The following is a 7,594-nucleotide window of genomic DNA, read 5'->3' on the forward strand; positions in this document are numbered from 1 at the left end:
AGGCTTCACCTGGCATACACCAAATAAATAATTAATTATACAGATATTTATTTAAAATACATATATGCATTACAAGCGGTCAGTGAGCACAGGTAACGAGCAGCCACAAGGTGTATATGAAATGAATGAATCCTAAATCACAGCGAGATCTCCTTCCTCCCCAACTCATTCCAAACCCCACCTATGGATGTTTTTATCCTTCACTTTCATATCTTTCCCTACCCCTCCCACCTCTCCCAGTGGTGGTGTGGGGATTTGAGGTGCCTGGAAACCTTCCTCCGTTATAAAAGGTGATAGATGGCAATCAAACGTTTGCACCTCCTGACCTCCAGATTTGGGTCTGACTCTCCTCAATTCAGAAATATTTTCTTAATTTCAGCTGCAGGAAAAAAAAAAACAGCCGACGCCCCCTCCCCCCAGCGCCTGGGCATCGCCCCCTCCAGACCCATAGAATACTAGGGTTTGGCGAACTTAACTATGGGCGCCATGTTGTTGCCCAACTGTTCATGTGTAGTGCAGCGTTAATTACGTCCTATTGGAACGTATCTTTGAGACCTTCAACCTTTTAGATCCCTTAGACCTTTTACTTTATACCCTTTAAACCCTAAGACCTTCTGGATCTTTACAAACCTTTGTTTTAGACCCTTCAAACATTCAGACCCTTGAGACCTTTTTAGATTTTTGCCTTTAGACACCTTAGACCCCCTTAAAACTCTTAGAGCTGCAACTTCCGACCATTAATACCCCATTACTCCCTCAAGACCCATTAGATCATAAAGACACTTGAACCCCTCAAGACCCCATTAGACCCTCAAGACCAATGAGATCATAAGACACTTTAACCCCTCAAGACCCCATTAGACCCTCAAGACCAATGAGATCATAAGACACTTTAACCCCTCAAGACCCCATTAGACCCTCAAGACCAATGAGATCATGACACTTTAACCCCTCAAGACCCAATCAAGACCTTTAACCCCTCAAGGCCGTGAACAAACCTTTGTCACAAAACAACAAATATAATTTGCACCAAATTTGGTCATAATCCCTTCAGCGGCTTCGGAGAAGAAGTTTCAAGTGTTGACGGACGGACTGATAGACTGACTGACTGATGGACTGACTGATGGACAGACGGACGGACTGACTGATAGATTGATGGACTGACTGATAGACTGACGGACTGACTGACTGATGGACGGACTGATAGACTGACATTTCAAACTGATCAGACGAAGCATTGTCCCTGACGAATTATGACGTCATAATTATGGCACCAATGACGTCATAGTTAACAACACCTGTTCCCCATATGGCGTTCTTTACAATGAGCCATGTTTCAATTTTTCCCATGCAGCAGTTTTGGAGATACAGAGGTGCAACATTTTTCCAAGATGGTGCCTGCTGATGGCGACCACACAGGTCTCAATTTTTTCCATGGAGTGGTTTCAGAGATAAAGGTGTGAAGTTTTTTCAAGATGGCACCTGTACCACGTGACCTATGACGTCATAATAGTTAAAATATTATACAGGAGGCCCTCTATAGTGAAAAATTCATGTCAATCGGACCAACGGTTGCCGAGAAAATTATTTTTTGCAGACGCCACACGTATGCACCTGAATGCTTAACCCCACTTTTCGCTTTGTGAGCACATGGTAACGAGAAAGCATCTGAAAACGCAAAGCCCACCCGCGTCCATTTGTACTCAGACGTCTTCTTCTTCTTCCATACACTGAAAATAAAAAAGTTTTCTAAAATTCAAAATGAAAATTGCTTTATGCACCCTTGATCTTTCGACCTAAAACCATACAATCGGCTTCTAGCTTTTGATTGGTGAACCAATTCAGTGACCAATATGCAAATTCTTAAATTTGATGAAAATTGACGTTTTTACATGACGCTTACCTTTTGACCAAATTATTAATTTGCCTTCTACATATTCTCATTAAGCTTTGTTGAAAATTTGATGACAAAACTCAAATGGTAAATTGCAATTTCAGGTCAATTGGGTGAAAATTGGCGATTTTATGCAACCTTCACCTTTGACCTTTTGATTGAAAAACAAAACAATCACCTAGCTTTTGATTGGTGAACCAATTCAGTGACCCAATATACAAATTCTTAAAATTTAAGGTAATTTGGGTGAAAATTGACAACTGTGTGTAACCTTGACCTTTTGATCTGAAAAAAAAACAATCTGCTTGTAGCTTTTGATGATTTTGGTGAACCAATTCTTCCAAATATGCAAATTCTTAAAATTTCAGGTCAATTGGATGAAAATTAACGTTTTATGTGATGTTGACCTTCAACCTTTTGACAAAATTATTAATTTGTCTTCTCCATATTATCATAATAAAGCTTTGTTGAAAATTTGGTGACAAAAGTTCAAATGGTAAAAAGTTATGGCCCATAAAGACACAAAGACAAAGACACACAAAGACACACAAAGACACACAAAGACACACAAAGACACACAAAGACACACAAAGACACACAAAGACACACAAAGACACACACACACACACACACACACACACACACACACACACACACACACACACACACACACACACACACACACACACACACACACACACACACACACACACACAAAACCCCGTCCCCTGCACTAATAATTATGATGACGAGATGTAAATATCACAGAGAGGTGATTGGCACACAATATGGAGCCCACACAGAGGCACACAACATAGAGCCCACACAGAGGCACACAATATGGAGCCCACACAGAGGCACACAATATAGAGCCCACACAGAGGCACACAACATAGAGCCCACACAGCGGCACACAATATAGAGCCCACACAGAGGGACACAATATAGAGCCCGCACAGAGGCACACAATATAGAGCCCGCCCAGAGGGACACAATGTAGAGCCCGCACAGAGGCACACAATATAAAGCCCGCACAGAGGCACACAATATAGAGCCCAAACAGAGGCACACAATATAGAGCCCGCACAGAGGGACACAATATAGAGCCCACACAGAGGGACACAATATGGAGCCCACAGAGGGACACAACATGGAGCCCACAGAGGGACACAACATGGAGCCCACACAGAGGCACACAACATGGAGCCCACACAGAGGCACACAACATATAGCCCACACAGAGGCACACAACATAGAGCCCACACAGAGGAACATAACATAGAGCCACACAGAGGCACACAATATAGAGCCCGCCCAGAGCACCAGAATATAGAGCCCGCACAGAGGCACACAATATAGAGCCCAAACAGAGGCACACAATAGAGAGCCCACACAGAGGCACACAATATAGAGCCCGCACAGAGGCACACAATATGGAGCCCGCACAGAGGAACACAACATAGAGCCCACACAGAGGAACACAACATAGAGCCAACACAGAGGCACACAACATAGAGCCAACACAGAGGGACACAACATAGAGCCCACACAGAGGCACACAATATAGAGCCCACACAGAGGCACACAATATAGAGCCCACACAGAGGGACACAATATAGAGCCCACACAGAGGCACACATTACAGAGCCCACACAGAGGGACACAATATAGAGACCGCATACAGGCACACAATATATAGCCCGCACAGAGGCACACAATATAGAGCCCACAATATAGAGCCCACACAGAGGAACACAATATAGAGACCGCACAGAGGCACACAATATAGAGCCCACACAGAGGGAGACAATAGAGAGACCACACAGAGGAACACAATATAGAGCCCACACAGAGGGAGACAATATAGAGACCGCACAGAGGCACACAATATAGAGCCCACAGAGGGACACAATATAGAGCCCACAGAGGGACACAATATAGAGCCCACACAGAGGTACACAATATAGAGCCCACACAGAGGGACACAATATAGAGCCCGCACAGAGGGAGACAATATAGAGACCGCACAGAGGCACACAATATAGAGCCCACAGAGGGACACAATATAGAGCCCACACAGAGGCACACAATATAGAGACCGCACAGAGGCACACAATATAGAGCCCACAGAGGGACACAATATAGAGCCCACACAGAGGCACACAATATAGAGCCCACACAGAGGCACACAATATAGAGCCCACACAGAGGCACACAATATAGAGCCCACACAGAGGCACACAATATAGAGCCCACACAGAGGCACACAATATAGAGCCCACACAGAGGCACACAATATAGAGCCCACACAGAGGGACACAATATAGAGCCCGCACAGAGGCACACAATATAGAGCCCACAGAGGGACACAATATAGAGCCCACACAGAGGCACACAATATAGAGACCGCACAGAGGCACACAATATAGAGCCCACAGAGGGACACAATATAGAGCCCACACAGAGGCACACAATATAGAGCCCACACAGAGGCACACAATATAGAGCCCACACAGAGGCACACAATATAGAGCCCACACAGAGGCACACAAGATAGAGCCCACACAGAGGCACACAATATAGAGCCCACACAGAGGCACACAATATAGAGCCCACACAGAGGGACACAATATAGAGCCCGCACAGAGGCACACATTATAGAGCCCACACAGAGGGACACAATATAGAGACCGCATACAGGCACACAATATAGAGCCCGCACAGAGGCACACAATATAGAGCCCGCACAGAGGCACACAATATAGAGCCCGCACAGAGGCACACAATATAGAGCCCGCACAGAGGCACACAATATAGAGCCCGCACAGAGGCACACATTATAGAGCCCACACAGAGGGACACAATATAGAGACCGCATACAGGCACACAATATAGAGCCCGCACAGAGGCACACAATATATAGCCCACACAGAGGCACACATTATAGAGCCCACACAGAGGGACATAATATAGAGCCCACACAGAGGAACACATTATAGAGCCCACACAGAGGCACACAATATAGAGCCCACACAGAGGCACACAATATAGAGACCGCACAGAGGCACACAATATAGAGCCCACACAGAGGGAGACAATATAGACCGCACAGAGGCACACAATATAGAGCTCACACAGAGACACAATATAGAGCCCACACAGAGGATCTTTGCTCGGTGAATATGAGTACCAAGATGGCGCCTTGCAGTCATGTGATCACCTAACCTCCAATCACGATCGTTTTCACTCGTCAAATTCGCCAAACTCTTGTATTCTATCTGTCAGACTACCCTTCCTCCCTCCCCCACCTCTACTGCTCGTGCCCAGCCCCTTCCCTTGAGCGTGCAGAGCGACAAACTGGAGGGTGTTGACATGAGAGTTTGGAGGTTATTTTTATGGCTTAGCCCATAGACCAAAGCTGTCTAGAACAGTTTGTCTGTCCGTATGTATGTATTTATGTCCCTCACAAATGTACTCCAATCAGAGCTGAGGATCTGGTCACATGACAGAGGTAATGTCATGTGACTACAAGTCTGTGATGTCATCACGGCGTATGACGGCTGACTCCACACACCACCATTTTGATTCCTGTGCCGTTCAGGCCGAACATATCGTCAAACCTGTCATATATCACAATCGCCATGCTCTGCCTTTATGTTTTTCTTTCAGTGTTAAACACAAACAAACCAATTGTTAAAATGACCATCAAATATCGAAAGCATAAGCGTTACAGGTCTTCTAAGGACACAGTCCGTGTATGCCTTAGGCTTCATGCCTCACCTTTAGGCCGCTTTGGACAAATTAGCCAAGGTTTCTTAATATAGTAGTATCACTTTTGTAATAATAATAATACAGTAAATATAAGTGTAACACTGCAATTCCTTTGTTGTGACTGCAAAGTTACTGGATTGAAGCGGTGCATGGTTCATTGATGACTCGATGAGAAGTGGTGTACTAATTATCGCAGGATTAAGGAATTAGCCTCGGTTTATGAATACAGTAACATTGTGTTCGTAATAATAATGTTAACCAGAACTGCGAGCAGTGTTGATAGGCTTCCAGACAAAATGGCCACCATACCATGTGACTGATGACATCATTTTCAACACAACTTATTTATGTGTTTGTGGTCATATCTGTAAATTTTGGTTTGGATCGGTTAAGCTGTTCTGGAGATATAGATTTTAAATTTTTTTCCCTTATATCCAAGGGAAAAAAATTTAAAATCTATATCTCCAGAACAGCTTAACCGATCCAAACCAAAATTTACAGATATGACCACAAACACATAAATAAGTTGTGTTGAAAATGATGTCATCAGTCACATGGTATGGTGGCCATTTTGTCTGGAAGCCTATCAACACTGCTCGCAGTTCTGGTTAACATTATTATTACGAACACAATGTTACTGGGCCACTATACCATGTGACTGATGGCATAGTTTGCAAAAAAAAATTCCTCATGTTTAGTCAATCATCAGTATGGAGTTTCAGATTGATCCGTTGAGTGGTTCTGGAGATATGGATTTTCAAATATTTTTTCATTAAATCCAAGATGGCCACCATACCACATGACTGGTGATGTCATAGTTCAGAAACATTTTCCCTCATTGGGAGTGGATAAAAGATATGAAATTTAGTATTTATCCATTCAGCCGTTCTGGAGAAAAAGATGTTTCAAAGTTGTCCTTAAATACAAGATGCCTGCCATATCACGTGACTGATGCCGTCATAGTTTACAAATATTTTCCCCACATCAGTCGTTGATCACGTGTGACATTTTGCATTAATCTGTTGAGATGCTTCAGAAAAGATCATTTAATTTTCTGCTTAAATTCAAGATGGCGGCCAAACCACATGCCTGATGACGTCATAGTTTGCAACTATTTTCCCCCCATCGGAATTGAAACGTGTTTAAAGTTTCGCATTGATCTGTTGAGATACTTCAGAAAAGATCATTTAATTTTTTTGCTTAAATTCAAGATGGCGGCCAAACCACATGCCTGATGACGTCATAGTTTGCAACTATTTTCCCCCCATCGGAATTGAAACGTGTTTAAAGTTTCGCATCGATTCGATAAGCGGTTTCGGAGAAGTGATTTTATTTTCACAGAGCGAGTTTTATTTTTAAATCCAATATGGCTGCCAAATCACATGACCGATATATATATATATTTTTTTGCTCAAACTTTTATACCAATGGCAAGGCAATGATGTTTGCAAAATTCCACGTTGATCCGTTCGTTCAGTGGTTCTGGAGAATATGTTTACATTTTATGGCGTCATAGGCAATGGCAGTCATTGTGTCAAAATTGTAAAAACAAAATTCATGACGCACAAAAAACAAAGTTACAATGGTATACATAATGAATTGGTGCCGTGCAGTTAGCTGTAACGGTTTTCTCGGAATCGTCTCCACATAATGCGTGAGAATAATAATCCTCACAAGAACAATATAATAGGATTCCAATGGGAATCTCACTGGAAGCCCAATAACAATATAGTAAATATAAATGTAAAGCCGCTGTCACACCTTGACGTTTTAGCCAGCGTATGCCGACGTATGAAAAATTTGGCTACGTTAAGAGCACGCTGAAGCACGCTGGCATACGTCGTAGTACGCCGAGCTCGTCGACAAATTTCGTGCATGCACAAAATTTGTCGACCTATGCCAGCGTACGACTCACACCAGCACTCAATT

The sequence above is a fragment of the Myxine glutinosa genome, chromosome 3 (genome assembly GCF_964187855.1).
Source record: "Myxine glutinosa chromosome 3, kmMyxGlut1.1, whole genome shotgun sequence".
In the NCBI taxonomy this organism is placed as follows: domain Eukaryota; kingdom Metazoa; phylum Chordata; class Myxini; order Myxiniformes; family Myxinidae; genus Myxine; species Myxine glutinosa.